At 33.6% G+C, this 18,897-nt stretch overlaps 1 long non-coding RNA gene across 1 annotated transcript in view; it reads left to right on the forward strand.

The window, feature by feature from the left end:
• Window positions 1-18,897, forward strand: part of LOC118606530 — a 255,284-nt gene that overhangs the window by 222,651 nt on the left and 13,736 nt on the right. The window lies entirely within an intron of this gene.

The following is an 18,897-nucleotide window of genomic DNA, read 5'->3' on the forward strand; positions in this document are numbered from 1 at the left end:
GTAAAAAATCGTGTACTGTTAGTAATACTTGTCAAGTATAATTGAAATGGAATTAAGAAAAATTTCGATATCTCCTAACAACCCTTCTGGTATAAACACATTGACCTTCAAGGTTCCCTGACACTGAACTATAAGTATATGTAGGAAACAAACCAAAAGTGTACATCCCTTCCATTGATAAATATTGTACAGTATTGTGCACAGTATTTATTTATTGTACAGTATTGTGCACAGTATTCATTTATTGTACAGTATTGTGCACAGTATTTATTTATTGTACAGTACTGTGTACAAATATTGTGCAGATAAAATTCCACTGGTGAAATTTTATCAAACTTATAAATTAAGAGCAGTAATGATCCTTCAGTATAGAAGGAAGACATCAAAAATTGATCACAATATTTTCCCACTGAACATGGGAAAGCCAGTGACTAACGATCAGAATTGGCTTTCAAGAAAATATCCATTTCCTATTTTTACTTTAGTGCATAAGAATACATCTTTAAATAAGAAAATAATCCTAGTTACAGTAAAGGTAATCTAGTACTAAATGTATTGAAACATATTTTGTACATGAACTTAATACCCATTTCAACACTCTTCCGCTAAATAGGCTAGAAAGTTAAAAATTGTACTTCCATATTCCCTTACAATCAGAATACAGCCATGTGACCTAGGTGCCACCAATTAGATGGCCCTGAAAGAGACCTGAATACTAAAATGAAAAACTTGAGGCTGTGGCTTTGGAGAGAGAACCTAATCTCCTGACACGCACAGTGAAGGTGGAAGCTTATTCTTCCGTAATTGCTGTAGTGGAAGTTGTAGTGGTTATATCTAAACATATTCAGTGCTAAGTTTAGGACTGAGGCTATCGTGTTTTATTAAAACAGCCTATGATATGAATTGCGCATTTGTCCTACCTTCATTGTTCCTAGCCAGAGAGTATCCAAGTCTGGTTCTCTATCCCTCCTGGAGACTTGTTAGCTCCCCAAAATCCCCTATGTTTCAATAACTGGAGTGTTCTTTAATGATTGTAACCAAGAATTCTGCGTGCTTTTTTTCATGAACCAATCACATATTCCCTGTTCTTTGGCATATACTAGAAGGAGAGATTAACATTAAACACAAATGGAATAATGTTTGAGGGTACGGATGACCCTCAAACAATGTGGGGTTTAGGGGCATCAAACCTGCACACAGTTGAAAATCCGCATATAACTTTTGACTCCCCCAAAACTTAACTACAGTTAGCCCTTCTTTACGGCAGATTTTGCATCCATGGATTCAACCAACTGTGGATAGAAAACAGTGTTGTTGAACTGCATTTGGGAATCCAGGGTTGAGAATCCAGGGTTGAGAATCCATGGTTGAGAATCCACGGATACAGAGGGCCAACTCTGCTAATAGCTTATTGTTGACCAGAAGCCTTACTGATAACATAAACAATCGATTAACACACACTTTGCATATTACATGTATTACACACTGTATTCTGACAATAAAGTAAGCTAGAGAAAAGAAAGTGTTATTAAGAAAGTCGAGGAAGAGAAAATATATTTACTGTATTTATTGAAAATAATCTACTATAAGTGGACCTATGCCATTCAAACCTGTGTTCTAGAGTCAATTATAATTGCAACTGTGGAGTTAAAATGGAAGAAGCATAGAGAGCTATGCAAAATAGTTTGCAGCTGTAGCCCTGCCCTAATCTCCCACCACAAATACTCATCAGTTTATTTGCAACTGAGGACTAGAGAGTGGAACAAATGCTTTAGTATGAGCATAGCTGCCTAGGTCTCTTCCAAAAATATAGAGAAGCTCTGGGCTTTACTTTTTATCCATTGTCGGAGGGTCTAACATTACTATTTATGAGCATGTATAATAACAGGATATTAAAGCAGTTTAATGGAAACGGAAATTTGATTTTGCATGATAGCTGTGTAATATACACACCTCCTTGCTGTAATACAATGTCATTGTCCTCAACTCTAAGATAAGAACAGTTAATGTGGAGTCTTATATCTCTCCTCTGATTCGAAATTAGCTCGAGGACAACATGCACGTGAAAATAAATGATGTAGGTAATGCAGTTATCAAACTGTTCATAGCACTTTACATAGAGACCTATAGCTTATTCCTTTTCTACTTTGTGGAATTAACTTACTTTAACTGATGTATACCCTACACACCTATGCACTCAAGGCTATACAACTGGGACATAGTATACCAACTTATGAAGAGAAGATTATAAATAGTAGACACAAAAATGATGCATAGAATTCTATACACCTTTGAAATATGAGGTCCATCTTTGATTAACTTTGGTCACATTCAAATTTGGAATGTAATAGACTTCACAGAAAAATCATGTTATACTCCTAACAGGATTATATACTCACCAATTTTAACATAAATCTGCCCATCTATCTGTTTCTATAGGTAGAAAACACAGTGTACTTGAAAGAACATTGGCCTTGAAGTCACATAGAACTGTGTTTGCACGCCGGTGCTGCCATTTACTAGCTCTGTGGCCATGAACATGCTGCTTAATTTCTCTGAACATCATTGTGTAATGGAAGAAATAATACCTACTTTTCAGGGCTTAGGTCTTAATAAATATTATCTCCTTTCCTTTTTTGTATAATTGCCATTCTTACATCTGACCCCTCAGAATTTATCAAAAATAAGCATTTATTTCATCAATCTGCTAACCAATTTTAAAAAGTAGATATTTATATGTATGCATGAGTTTATTTATGTGTATAAATACATGCTACCCTATAAGTAAACTCAAAATACTTAAAAAGAGATCTGTAACTAGGAAACTTCTATTAAGAAACTATTTGAGTAGACTCTTGTTTGTCATCTGACTTCACAGAGTAATGATTTTATTAGAATAAGTAAGAATCTGAGATTTTTTTACTCAGAGAATATATTGAATTACTCTGGACCCCTCCTAGGAAATGTAAAACAATAAGAATTAAGTGATATTTTGAAACTTGAAAACTTTATCTGTGACTGACAGATTAGACTATAACCTTATAAAGAGAGCTCAGCTCAAATAGACTTTTTTTGTTAATAATGGAATAATAATCTTACTTAATGAATAACTTTGTATATGCCTGATTATCAATCAAATAACATAACACATTTGGAAGTATGTGGTATATGTAATGCTTTTATTAAACTATATCATTCCATTTTAGCAACTGGAGACTCTCCTTCCCTAGATAAAAGCAGATTAGAGAAAAATAAAAGATAAATATACATGATTGTTTTAATTGAAGTCAGAATTTAGGTTAATTGTAAGTATCAAGGAACAGCTAGATAAGGTAGAAAATAGAAAGATAGAGATGTATGTGAACATACATGGCTTTTAGTTTTGTAATTTTTACTTGATTCTTTTTTTAAAAAAAATAAATCCAGTTCTCTGTTGATGTTCTCCATCTTGTCATCTATTTTTTGCATATACTAATGGCAAGTATTTTAACGTCTATGTCTTATAACTATAATGTCTGGATGTCCCGAGGATTATTTCTATCATCATTTTTACTCTTGATTTTTTTTTTAAATTTTTAATTTTCAGTTACAGTTGACATACAATATTATTCTAAATCAGTTTCTGGTATACAGAATAGTGGTTAGAAAGTTATATAATTTATGAAGTAATCCCCTCATCTAGTACCCATCTGGCACTATACATAGTTATTACAATATTATTGACTATATTCCCTATGCTACACTTTCAATCCCCATGACTATTTTCTAACTACCAATTTGTACTTCTTAATCCCTTCACCTTTTTCACCCAACCGTCAACCCCTTTCTTATCTGGAAACCATCAGTTTATTCTCCACATCTATGTGTCTGTTTTCATTTTGTTTGTTTATTTTATTTTTTAGATTCCACATATAAGTGAGATTATATGATATTTGTCTTTTTCTGTCCGACTTAACATAATACCCTCTAGATCCACCCATGTTGTTACAAATGGTAAGATTTTGGTTTTTTAATGGCTTAGTAATATTCCATTGCATGTATGTACCACTTCTTTATCTAATCATCTGTTGATGGGCACTTAGGTTGCTTCCATATCTTGGCTATTGTAAATAGCACTGCAGTGGACATAGAGGTGCATATATCTTTTGGAATTAGTGGAGTTTTTTTGATAAATACCCAGAAGTGGAACTGCTGGTTCATAAGTTAGTTCTATTTTTAATTTTTTTAAGGAAACTTCAAACTGTTTTTCATAGCAGCTGTACCAATTTGCAATCCCACCAACAGTGCATGAGGATTTTATTTTCTTCACATCCTTGCCAACACTTGATTTATGATTTATTGATGATAGCCATTTTGATGGGTATGAAGTGATATCTCATTGTGGTTTCAATTTGCATTTCTCTAATAATTAGTAATATCGAACATCTTTTCCTATGTCTATTGGCCATTTATAGTCCTTTTGGGAAAAATGTCTATTCAGGTCCTCTGCTCATTTTTTAATTGGATCGTTTGTTTTCTGGTGTTAAGTTGTATAAGTTCTTTATAAATTTTAGATATTAGTCCCTTATCAGATGTATCATTGGCAAGTATCTTCTCCCATTCAGCATATTGTCTTTTTGTTGTGTTGATGGTTTCCTTTGCTATGCAAAAATCTTTTTAGTATGACGTAGTCCTATTCGTGTATTTGTTTGTTTCTCTTACCTAAGGAGATATAGCTGAAGAAAATATTACTAAGAGCAGTATTAGAGAGTTTACAGCCTGTGCTTTCTTCTAGGAGTTTTATGGTTTCAGGTCTTTCATTTACATCTTTAATGCATTTTGAATTTTTTCTGATATATGATGGAAGAAAGTGGTCCAGTTTCTTTTTTCTTTTTTTTTCTTTTTTTTTTTTTTTTGGCATATATCTGTTAAGTTTTCCCAACACCATTTATTGAATAGACTCTCTTTACTCCCATTGTGTATTTTCATCACCTGACTATACAGATGTAAGTTTATTTCTGGACTCTCTATTCTGATCTGTTGATCTTTGTGTCTGCTTTTCTTCCAGTATCATGCTGTTTTGATTACTATGGCCTTGTAGCATAGTTTAACATCAGGTAGCGTGATGCCTCTTACTTTGTTCTTCTTTTTCAAGATTGCTTTAGCTATTCAGGGTCTTTTATGGTTCCATATAAATTTTAAGATTACTCTAGTTCTGTGAAAAATGCCATTGGTATTTTGATGGGATTGCATTGAATCTATGGATTGCTTTGGGTAATATGGACATTTTAACAATGTTAATTCTTCCTGTTCATGAGCACGTTATATGCTTGCATTTATTTGTATCTTCTTCATTTTATTTCTTCAATGTCTTATAATTTTTGGAATGTAGGTCTTTTTATCTCCATGGTTATATTTATTCCTAGGCATTCTTTTTTTGATGCAATTGTAAATTAGATTGTTTTCTTAATTTCTCTTTCTGACAGTTCATTATTGGTGTATAAAAATGCAACTGATTTCTGAATATTAATTTCGTGTCCTACTTTACTGAATTCATTTATTACTTCTAACAGTTTGGGTTTTTTTTTTTTTTGGTGAAATCTTTAGGGTTCTCTCTATATAATATTATGTTATCTGCAAATAATGACAGTTTTACTTGTTCCTTTCCAGTTTGAAAGCCTTTTATTTCTTTTTCTTGTCTGATTGCTGTGGCTAGGACTTCCAATATGTCTATTGATTTTGACTATTTGATCTTGTTGCCTGGTATGCCTGGCCTTTTTAAAAATTGTCATTATTATTACATGGTGAACAATGCCTGTGGAAGTTGTAAAGAAAATCTCAGGCTCTGAATAATGTTATGTTCCCACAGAAAGTATTCACTTAAGTTTTGGCTAGCAGTCAGAGTAAGGGCCGATAACATTAATCCAATCTGATTAGAAACAGATATGAAGCTGTGGTTTCCACTTCCTAAGGTCTGGTCTTTCTCCATTCAGCCTTACTTCTAGCATGTAGGCTTTTCAGGGGTCCCAGTAGATTGTTTGGAAGTGTTTACCAGGCCTTTTCCTCTTTTGCAGGCCCTAAACTTTAGTCTCTCCAATTTTATAAAACTCTAAAGCTCTGCTCAACTTCTTAGTCTCAACTCTTCTCTCAGTTTGTTCCTTACATTTAGCTTCCCAGTCTTTCAGATGTCTATCGTAAATTTACAAATACCCTAAGGGAAAAGGAACATAAATATTTGTCCTATTATTCTATATTTTTCTTTCTCCAGGATTTTGGACTCGGGTCTTGACTGCTTTCATAGCTCCATGTTGCCTTTAAAGAGCTACTTTCTTCCTCTTCCTCTTCCTCTTCCTCCTCCTCTTCCTCTTCCTCCTCTTCCTCTTCCTTTTCTTTTTCTTCTTTTCTTCTTCCTTTTTTATTTGTAGACCTTTTAGTTGTTTTCAATGGGAAACTTAGTTTGTAATGAGCTAGTCCATCCTAACTGTAATTTGCCTGTGCTTCTATATGTATGTGTACATTGATATATAGACAACTCTTGTGAAAACAAAATTTGATTAACCAGTTTGCAAGTTAATTGTAGTTTAAAATAATAAAAAGCGGTGTGTGTGTGTGTGTGTGTGTGTGTGTGTGTGTATAAATCCATAGTAGAAAAGGTTGTTGGTGTCATTTAGAAAGCAACATAACCTACATAATATTATTGCAACATGAGGCCATTCTACACGCTCAAAAAAAAAAAAATCTAAACATTCTTTCTCTTGTAAAAAGCATCTTCTGAGTCCTCTGCCATAGCCTGGCAGATAGTGAAGGCAAGAGGAGGCTTAACAAGGAGTTTCCAATACCAGGGCTAGGACTAAGATGCTGAATGAATTAGATGAGAAGCTAAAGGGAGAAAAAAGAACATGAAGTTAAAGTTACATCTTTGTTCTATTTGCTTCCTGTTTAAATATGTTTTAAAAAATAGAGATCTTGCTAACAAATACCAATAACAGACATTTTAATAGAATAACTGTTGGCATTTGTTTTTGTCAAGAAATTGTTTTGATATTTACTGTTCCTAAATACTTTGATTTGTTTCAGGTATTCGGATTCAGATATAGAAATATAAATGTATCCTTAATTATAATTACGTAATAATTTCAGGATTACATTAAATCTATTTTAGACCACATTCGTAAGTTTTTTTTATGTACACATGCATGATTTAAGCAACTCATTTAAGCCACAGAAAGGAGTTGATTTTTTTTAAAAAAGGGTATGAAGTATGACTTTCTATTGAATTGTACACTTGAAACTAATTAGGTTGTGTTAATTGTTGTCACCCCCCCCCAAAAAAATAATTTAAAAAAATAATAAAAAGAAATATGACAAAATAGAGCTAATAATGTATATATCAGAAGCTGCATTTTATATTTCAGTCTCGAATGAGTCATTAGATCCCATAATTTCTCAGGATCCTAATGAGGAACATAAAAATAATATAACAGAGAAACCATCAGTCTAACAGGACTGCCACACTGTACAACTTCAGGAGGCACCAACCACAGGCTGTGTGCATGTCCTCCGGAGTACTGCAGGGCAGATGTCTTGTGTCTTAGGCTAACATCAAGTCTGTTGGTTTTTCAGTCCTAACGATCTTCATGCTGAATTGACCTTTTTAAAGAATAATTTTTAAAAATTTTTTAATTAAAGAAATGATTTAAATTTTCCCCTGTCTACTTCCCTTCTTTTAAAGAATAAATTTCTCCCTTTTATTTCTGCCTATATTAAATCTACATATTTTTTGTTATTTGTATAGCGACGACTCTCTTTTAGTTGGTATTTTTATGGTATATCCTTTTGCATTCTTTTACTTTCAAATTTTCTGCTTAGTATAGTGAATATTTTATGTGTTCAATCTGAGAATCTTAGAAGTTTAGTTAGACATATTTAGACCATTCATATGTAATAGAATTATAATACATTTAGTTTAAATCTATCATCTTGCTAGTTTTCGGTATTATCAGTTTTTTCTTCTTTCTTGCTTTCTTTTGGATTAATTGATTGTTTTTATCATTCTATTTTCTTCTCTTAGTTTATTCAGTGAACATTTTTGGTTATTACTTTAATGTGCCATAGAAAATTTTAAAATTACCTTGACTTACTAGAGTCTAACATAAGTTAATAATTTTGGCACTGCTCAGATAATGAAAGGATCTAATAATACTTTAAATTCATTTACCAACCTTTCACCTTTTCATTTTTATTGCTGTATGTTTTCAGTTTATATATATTTTAAATTGCAGAAAACATTGCTATCATTGCTTTAAACATCTATATTTATTTAGATTAACCTAATTACTCTTTGTGGAGTTCTTTATTCTTTCATGTAATACTATGCCTCCATCCAGGATCTTTTTTTTTTTTTTTTTTTTTTTTTGCTTATCAAAATCTTTTTGGTATTTCTTTCCTCTCTGTGGGCCTGCTGGCAATGAATTCTCTGTTTATATTTATTTAAAGTCTCTACTTTTAATTCCAAAATTCTTTTTGAAACAAACTTTTTAAAGAGATATAAAAAATAATCTTTTCGATGGATATTTTTACTGATTACAGGATTTTTTCTTTCAGTTTTATTGATATATAATAGACATACAGCACTGTTTAAGGTATACAGCATAATGAATTGACTTGCATATATTGTGAAATGATTATCACAATAACTTTAGTTAACACCTATCACTTCATATAGATACCAAAAAAAGAAAAAAATGTTTTTTCCTTGTGATGAGAATTTTTAGCAACTTTCAAATATACCATACAGAAGTGTTAATTATAGTCGTTATATTGTACATTATATCCCTAGTACTTATTTATCTTATAACTGGAAGTTTGTACCTTTGGCTGCCCTTGTCCAATTCTCTCACCCCCCCCTTTCTCAGCCTCTGATAACCACAAATCTGATCTCTTTTGTTTGTTTTTAGATTCCATATATTAGTGAGATTATACCATATTTGTCTGTCTCTGTTCAACTTTATGTTTGCTGAATAGTATTCCATTGTATACAAATACCACATTTTTTTATTCATTTATCCGTCAGTAGACACATAGGTTTTTTCCAGGTCTTGGCTATTATAATTAATAGTTTGTCTTACTGTTGTCCCTTTGAAGGCCATGTGTCTTTTTTCCCTCTAGCTGCTTTTAAGATTATTTACTTTGTTACTTTCAGCAGTTTCATTCTGATGTGACTAGATGTGGTTTTCTTGGACCTCATGTTCCTTGGACTTTATAAATCTTGAGTCTGTGGCTTGATATATATTTTCAGTTCTTTTTTCTCTGTGTGCTTCACATTCGGTCTTTTTTTACTGATCCATCTTCTGTGTTACTAATCATTTCTTCTGTTCTGTCTAAACTTTCCCAACACCCAGTGTTTGCATTCTTTATTTCAGTGATTGTATTTTTGATTTTAGAATTTTCATTTGATTTTTCATAAATACTTTCTCAGGTTGAAAAATTTGTCATCTTGTCCAATTTCTTTAACATATTTACAATATTTTTTAAATCTTGGTACAATCATCTTTGTATGCTGTTTATTTTATTAAATGACAAACATTTTTGATAAAATTATATAGTGTATAGTTTTATCTTCAGAGAAGATTTACTTTTCTTTTGAAGAGAAATTAAAGGATGATCATTTTTGATCCAATCCAATATGGAGATGACCCAAGGCTAAGTTTCTGACTTGTCAGTTCCCAATTTTCTCTTACTACCAGGCCATAGGCTTGCTGGGTTCTCAATTGTCAACTGAAAGCCTGGTTTTTAGTCAGCTGTATCCTCCTTAATAGATCCTGGGCTGAAATTCTTGTTTCCTTAGCCTATAACTGAAATATATGGTGTATCAGGTTTTGCTAGATTTCTTTCCAATTTTGCCCCAATACAGTTTAGGCTTTGGCAGATGCCTCAAGGGCAAACTCAGCTGGTGATTGGACTTACTTCTCTAAAGTTCCTTGGTAGGTCCAAATTCTTTTCTGTATGCTCAGTCCCTTTAGTATTCTACATACCTTCTTTTCCCTCTCACTAGTTTACCACATCTTTTTCATTTTTCCCAATATTCTCCATACTCCCTGTACTTATTTGAAAGCCTTCCTATTACTTCTTTCAAACCCAGTATTTCTTGGTTTCTAACAACTACTTACCAGCAGCACCCCAATGTCCCCAGACCAACCCATTTCCTCTCATTAACCCCTAGAGTAATCTGTCCTTCTAATCATTTGCACGTACCCCCATTCCTTCAGTGTTTCCAAGTCTTCATTTAAATCTCAGTTTCTTCTGCAGGTAATGAGTGAGTTGTTAAGCATTAATATCACCTAAACGCCTCCAAAGCAGCCAGTCCTCCAAAGTACATGGCAGTTGCTGAATAAATAGCTGTTCTTTGGTCAAGTCAATGAATGGCAGACAGTATAAATTTCTAGACCTGAAGAGTATGTTAATGCTAATAGTTCTCAAAATATAAGCAGAAATCAATCGAAAAGAAAGTTATGGGAGGGAGTGAAGAGGAAAATAGTTATTTTTTGCCTTTGCCTTTTTTTAATGTTAAACTCTTAGAATGGTATAGAATTATTTTAATTTTATTATATCCCATAGTATATCCTGGTGAGAGGATGACTAAGAAATCTTATTTGAATATTTGCCTGTTCCTTGTGTCTTGATTAAACATTTGAAAATTTGTATAAACAAATAGATAAGTCAGAGACTTGACTACCTTTGAATATTTTTTTTTCTTTTACTGATTATATCTGCAGGTGTTCAGTGGCACAAGTAAACATATCAAATGGTGTAAGGACATTTAATTTGCATAACTGAAACTCATGCTTTTTGATTTGACTTTTCGACTATCAGCCTTCAGAATCTTAACCAGACAAATAGCTCTGCAACAAAGAAAAACTGGCAGAAGCTTCTAAGATCATTCTTTCTTGAACATTTGCACAGTTAAGTCTTATAACTGTTAGTGTGTGTTCAGAATTCTTATTAAAATTAATTAAAGACATGTACACAAAAGGATAGCAAAGGCAGATTTCACATCTATAGAATCTGGAATCTATTAGATACTAAGAGAATTAAGAAATAGTTTTTCCCATGTTCATGTATATTAATCTTTTGTTTCCTAAGAGGATTGTGAGATAAGTCATTGGGGGAAATTGTTAACGTGATCATTCAAAACACAACTGCAGTACTTTGCTTCAAAGTGATCTCTCTCTTTCTCTCTGTGGTAAAAATAGCAACCAGTTCTTTTCAAAGAGGTCAGTTACTAAAAAGAGTATAATCTATATATCAGATAATAGGATCACCTATAAAGTACACTCTAGACAGTGTTCATTTTTTACAGAAATTGGTTTTAAGACTGGAAATGTTCTGAAATTGTAGGTTTAAAAGAAGGAAGAAAACTATATAGATGTATCTATAAAATCAAATGCAGATGATACATTAGAACATAAATAAATGGTCAGTTCAATTTTTTAATTCATTACTAACCATCAGGGTTTGGTACACAATTGATCCTCAAACAAAACTATGAAGATTGCTAATTTTGGAAAAAAATGTTTAAGCCTTATTAAGATTTTTATTGAAAGTGTAACAATGAAAGAGAGACTTTTTCTTCCTCTAACTATATATGCCCTACACCTTGAGGTGTATTTGATAGAAAAGCTTGTAGCTGGAATTGCCATCAGGAGTCCAGCACTGCTACTTACCAGCAAAGTAACTTGGGGAAAGTCACTTAACCTCCCTGGGCCTCAGAATTTTAATTGGCATGATGATCATGCCAATTTGATATGTTGACTCTCAAAGTCGAATAGTTTTCTTACTTCATATGAACATAAACAGTAAAGTACCTGTAAGATGAAGCACAGTACAGTAACCAAAAGCTAGTGTTTTGGGTTAGGCTAGGCTTGGGTAAAATCTGACTCAACAATGTACTAGCTATTGACTACTGCCAAGTTACTTAATTGCTCAAATCTTCAGTTTCTCACCTACAAAATGAGAATATATCATACCAGCTCTTAAAAATTTGTGACATATATGAAGTTCTAGGTATCTTAATTCTAGTATTCTACAAATGTGATATTTATGCAGCATATAGTATACACAAGTATACTATCTATATGCATAGTGATGACAGTGCAGTGACCTTTACTACTTTATTAGAATTGCCACTTATATTATCTGGAAATGGTAACTTTGAATTATATGGTCTGAGAATAAGGCCCTGGGGAATGGTAAAGATCTCAAATGCTTTACATAAGTATGACTCATTAGAAGAAAGAGATAAAATATTTATTTTATAAAATTAAAAAATTTTCTTTTTCATTGACTTAAATTGAATATATTGATTATACTGTAGAATTGGATCTTGTTTTGTTTTAACAACAATATCAAAGCAATTTTCCTTAATTATTCTTATTTAGCTATATTAAATGAAATTAATGCAGATATTTTATTTTTAAATATTTTGATTTTCAAAGGTAATATTTCATGGACTTTGCTTGGGCCAAAGTAAATATTGAAAATATCTAAGCCATGATATCTTACTTGTTAAAAATTAGATTGGGATTTTGCAGAAAAATTTCAGGAGTCAAATTGAGATGAAACAAGTTGAGCTTAATTTCATCTAATTGAAAAAATATTAGTCTCTAATTTTTTAAGGTTATATTTATCTTTCATGACCAGACATCAGTAAGGATAAGACTGAAAAAGGATCAGATTATTGTCTCTCATTCTAGTTATTTATCTAGTTGTTTATCACAAAACCATTCATGAAATCTCAATAATTTGGAACTAAGAAAAACTGAAACCAGGTCTGAGCTTCAGTTTAGCACTAGCATCCATGAACACGGGCTTCTCTAATGCCAAGAGAAAAATAAATATCGCAGGAAAATGTTTGTCCTATACCAGAAAACTCCTAAAGCTCTTTTGTTTGAAGCTCTCCCCTCTGGAGTTGATGAGATTGCACTTTGATATTCCCCAGCCTCTAAGACAGGACAGAAGACTGAGACAGGTTCAGATGCGGGTAATTTGCAGGAGGAATTGCATGGTTTCTATTTTGAGTGTATGTGTGTGTGTGTGTGTGTGTGTGTGTATGAAAGGGATGCTAAATCCTTGTTAAAGGAGGTGGGGCCTGAGTTAAGGGGCTCATAAAGAACAGTCCAATCTTGACTGCTCTTCTGTGGGAATAGGAGTGACAGATGACCAAGCACATAAAAATGTTTACTAAGCCTAGGTTGCAGACAATACATGTAGAGTGGCACATATCTTCGCACTTGTTTTATTTTCTCATTGGTGCTCAAAATTTCAGTAATAGGAGAGACAAGTTCAGATGGATTACTGTGAGGCAGAACAATAAGTAAAAGGACAGTGAACACAGAAATTAAGGCTGGTGGCAAGAGAAAGGTTGAAGTGAGGCACTTCGCGTGAAGATGAGATAGAGGAAAATAACATTTGGAGGGATCTGAAGTTCCAGGAGAAAAGGAAAGCAAAGGTGGAGGGTCACGGGTTCATTGTTCATTTCACACCTTTTTTGTTGTTGTTGTTCTACAATTATATCATATAAGGCTGCTTTGCTTGGATTTTTTCCCCCAGTGAACATCAGGAATCAATTCCCTCAATTAATTTGCAGAGTATTGACCAGATAAGCCAAGTAATTTCAATAAATATGCAGTACTTGTAACGCACTTGAAAGAATTACTTCAGTTAACATTCAATCTTACCTGTCAATTTTGAAACATAATTATAGTGCTCACACAATTCAGTAACAATTTTGTACAAAGAAAAATAAAAGACTCAATATGTATGAAACTTGTTAAGAGGGAAACCATTTTTAGCAAAGCAAGATGCTCATTCATTGTTGGCAGTGATGGAACAGCTTACAATTTTTTGGTACCAGAAACTACACAACACAGAGGCTATACTGTGGTCTACTAGTTGCGTTATTTCTATTTTATTGAATTCCTCCAAAAGAAATTGAGTCTCACTTTTATAAAGGCAAAAAGGATCTATGTGAAGTTTTTTAGTGATAGTAACAGAGATCACTCTGGGTATATTAAATCAAACATACAGTAAGTATACTAGTATGTGTGGAAACAAGGAAGATTTGGAATCTAGGCACACACTGGGCATTATGGAAATGGAATGAGTTGTACAGTCTGAGGTTGTGGAGACTTGCTCATGGGTCAGGAACTGAAAAGTGATTCGGAGTCCAGCGTGGCACTTGTGACCTGGTTATGTTGTTGCTCTGTACCAGCAGAGAGTCATTAATTCCTGACTTTCAACTACTCGCATCCTCCTCACTTTCAACTCTGTATATTTTCCGCCTTTTTATTCACAGTTTCTGTTGCCTAATGGGCTCTGCACACATGGCTCATTGCCTGCTTTTCTCTTCTATGTCTGCTGCTTCCTTTCTACTTCACTTTCTCTCTCTCTCTCACTCTTCTCCTCTCTCTCTCTCACTCATTTTCTCCTCTGTTGGTCTACTCATATCTTTGTCTGGATATTTATCTGGCTAACTAATATCTCATTCCAATTTCCCTTCGATATTAGTCTGAATGGTTCCTAGATCACTATTGACTGTATTTATGAGATCTTGTACCCCAGGTTACTTCAGAGATACTATCTCACCTAGAGGTTGGCTGTAATTTTTCAATCTCAATCCCCCCACCATACACACACACACACACACACACACACACACACACACACACACCCCAGGCAGAAAGATGGAAAAAGGTGTGTGTCAACATAGTTACTCTCAGGAAAAGACTCTTTGGTGACAGGACTGTGGTAAAACCTCCACAGAAGGGAACTATGGATGTAGCAGGCATTTTTAGGATTGGACTAAAAGTAGATCATAAAATCACAAATGAACATACAGTTTTGTCCATAGTCATTTAAATCTAGACTAAGGTGATTGGACTAACTCAAGTGAAAGATACAATGTGAAGCAGAAAGACCTAAAGTGGAAGAATAGTAGCAAAAGGCTACCTTTATTAAAACCTGCCGTAACTTCTATACACAGAGTTGAGGTTTCATTATGTAGTGAATTAAGTGGCAATAATAGGTTTCAAACAGTGAGTTGATGAAAGGAAGGATTTAAGAAAGGCCAATGTGGCAGTGTCGTTACAGGACAGGAGAGGGGAATGGGAATCTGAAGAAGAGGTCATCTGTAACTTTCAAATAATTATAATTACACAATGCTACTTACTCAATAATTATTTCTTAAATGCCTCCTACATGCCGGCATGTGCCACATGTTGAAAGTAAAAGGGTTAAAAATGTGATATGGTCCTTGCCATTGTGGGAATTACATTCTGGTGGAAGATGCAGAAAAGCCAAATTACTATTACTGTATGAACAATAATGCTCATCGTAGGAGAAGTGCAGAGTGCAATGGTAGCACAGAGGAGGAGCACCAAACCCTGACCAGAAGTCCAAGGAAGGCTTCCTAAAATGGAATATTAGCAAACTTGAGGCCTGTGAGTTACATAGAAACTTTCCAAGCAGAGGTCAATATTGAGGGGAAAGGGATGGGGAAAGAGGTTCACTTCCAGAACAATGAATAGTTGTTAAACAAAAAAGAACAATACTAAATAGTTCTGCCAGATTAACCGGTATAACTGAGAAGAAATTTTTTGGTTTTGTTTGAAACATCGAATGTCAGCACTGTGCTGGGAGCTGAAGATGTAGTTCTGAATGACACAGACGTGCCCCTACCTGGCAGAGAAGTACAGTGAAAGCAGGGGGCCAGTTATAAGTGTGGCAAATAGTCTGAATGAAGAAAGGACCTGCGATAGTGGCCCATTGGAGGAGGAGAAGCTAATGCAGTCTTGGGTGTCATCTAATTAAAACTTTGGTGGCTTCTTACAGATAACTAAGGGTTATCAGGTAAAGAAATGAGAGCAGATTATTGCTCCATGCAGAAGCAAGACCACGTGTATCTGTCTAGAGACCAGAGAGAGTACAAAACTATTAAGAGGGTGTAAAGCAGGAGAAAATGTCATCTCCATGCTCCCCCAAAAGGGAAAAGCATATTTATGCCTTATTTAATTGAATAATTGAGAATAAAGTATTTCATTTTGTTATAAAGATGAGCCTTTCCTCTTTCAAGCACCATCTTGGTGGGTTAGCTTCACTCATGGAATTGCTGAATCATTTCCTGTGGAAATTTTTATGAACTTACAAAATGTGCATAGTAAGGCATGTTGCAAATGTTTCCAAATTGTCTTTGAAATCTTTTTTTTTTCTTTAAGGTTCTTTAGGGTGTCTAAACAAATAACTTTTACTAAATCATACCAATTGTATCTAATAATATTAATTTTTAGCCTCTACTATTGTTATTTTAAAAATTGTCTTTAAAACTTGCTACCTTAAAAGTGACTATTTTTTGTTTAATAAAAACAGTAAGATTTTTTAAATGTTTTTATAAAGTTTAAACCCTTATAATATGACAAAAATAGGCAAATTGTTTTGATCAATATGCATTTATATAATATTTGGTAACTTCCAGGCAAGATTCCTTCATGTTTATTACTTATTCTTAAGAGTCATCTGAAAGAAAGGTTAGAATTGTTATTCTTCAATGATTGAATAACCTGATGGGACATAATAAAGTTAGTGATTTTTTTCTCCATCTTATAAGAGAGTCTGCACTAAAATTGGGCCCAGAATAAAGAATATCTGACTTTCCAGTTGTTTAACATTGACTCAACAACTAAGAGGTGTAAGATTTTTATTTAGGGATTATTTTTAAGCTGAAACCCATAGTCAGATACATGAAGTTATTATTTTTTAAGATAAATAGTTTTAATTATCTCACATGTAGCCTTGTAAAGACATTAAAATTTGCCAGCCCACATTTTTTTAAAATAGACTTTCCAAGTAGAAAATTTCCCAGCACAGTCTGTTCCTTCTCCTGTAGCCAAAAGCCACATCAAGTCTGGCTCTCCCTGGAGGTCCAGGCAGGACCAAGGCAGGTCTCAGGGCACTGCTTCAGGAGGCATAATCTCTAAGGGTCTTATCCCCACACTGGAAACTTGTTATTAAAACACATCCTCCTACCCCACTCATACATATAAGCTTTAGATCATGTGACCCAGTTCGCAGTTTGGTCTCCATCCTGAAGCAGGATCAGAAGGACTCATTCAAACATATAATAAAGAAGAACTGGTTCCTCCCTTAAAAAAATTAAAAGGACAAACTGTTGAATTGGCACCAGAATCCAGACAGTCAGGGCTAGAGGCCTGAATTAGATGCTTAGTATCCTTCCCTTGTTGGATCAAGAATTCAAGGCTAAGTTGAAATCCAAGGCTGGTGCTTGTAACAAGTATGCTGAGTAATATGCTCCCCACCAATAACACCTGATGAGAAATTATTTTTCTCTTCCTTATTCTTCTCTATACTCCTTGTCAAGGCTGCTTGCTAATTTACCATGACAGGATATGGACACTCAATTTTAAAGCTATTATTTATCACACAATGCTATATATATATATATGCCTTACTGTTAAATTGTATACCTGAAACTTACTGGATTTTGTTAACCAGTGTTAACCATAAAAAGAATAATAATAATAATAAATAAATAAAACATTTTTAAAAAGGTTTTATTTGTCATGAAAGAGTGCTGGAGGCCTGTGACTTTTCTGCAGCAGGCCCGTCATTCTTCTTGACGAAAGGTAGCACACATTTTAAAACTCCATGAATCCCCCCCTCTCTCCCCATATAGAGATATTCTGGAATAGCATGGGATATAACTTTATTGTATCAAGCTATGTCATCAGAGGTAGGAGGAGTACCCGTCCATAGAGATAGTTTGGTGTATGTAATCTTTGACCCAAGGGGTTAATGAGTGAGACAGGGGTAGATGCACATAGCTAGATGTAGATCTAGGCATGTTCTTCTCCCCCTACTCTCAGATTTTTATTTTGAAAAGTTTCAAAACTAGAGAGACAAGAATAATACAGTAACACTCATATACCCTTCTCCTAGATGCAACAGTTGTTAACATTTTGTCACATTTGCTTAATCTCTCTCTTTTTGCTCTCATTAATAACACACACACACATTCATTCATTTATTTATTCATTTGCTAAAGCATTGAGAGCTAAGACTTCAACAGCAAATACTTAAATGAGTATCTGTTTAGAAAAAAAGGGCAAATCTTATATAAACACAATATAATTGTCAGTCATGAAATTTAATATTTACACAATACTATTATCTAATGATCACTTCGTATTCTAATTTCATTAAGTGTTTCAATAAGGAACTTACAGTTGTTTTTTTTTTTCCTTTTTAAAGTCTGAGATCCAGTTCAGAGCATGCGATGCATTTCCTTGTCAAGTCTCTTTAGTCTCCTTTATACCTTGAACGAGTCCCCAGTCTTTTAAACATTTTGCTTTTATATGCCTTTGACGTTTTTGAACAATCCAAACCAGTCATTTTGCAATTACTCTTCAATTTTGATTTGTCCCATTATTTCTTCATTATTTTCAGGGCACAAATTTCATGTCAAGAATACTACATAGGGGATATTATTTCTATGTGTATCAATTAGGGAACTCATATTTCAAAAATTACTAATTTTTAAAAAGGTTCTTTTCTGTGAGGCTATGTTAATTTGATATACAGTTAGGCTCATTTGTTTCTATTTGCATTAAATTTTGGATCCTCCATCGTTTATTATTTAACATATAAAATATTAGCATGGCTCAAAAGTCAGAACTATATAAAATGGTGTGATCACTGAAATCCTATTTTATTCTCTATAGCTTCCACTCTGTTCCCTATGCCACACAGATTTCTTACAAATAACACATTTCTTTTTATACACACTAAATTTCTTTCGTTTGATTATTCTGTCTATATAGACACACGCACGCAAACATTCATATACAT

The sequence above is a fragment of the Rousettus aegyptiacus genome, unplaced genomic scaffold (assembly GCF_014176215.1).
Source record: "Rousettus aegyptiacus isolate mRouAeg1 unplaced genomic scaffold, mRouAeg1.p scaffold_m13_p_8, whole genome shotgun sequence".
Taxonomy (NCBI): Eukaryota; Metazoa; Chordata; class Mammalia; order Chiroptera; family Pteropodidae; genus Rousettus; species Rousettus aegyptiacus.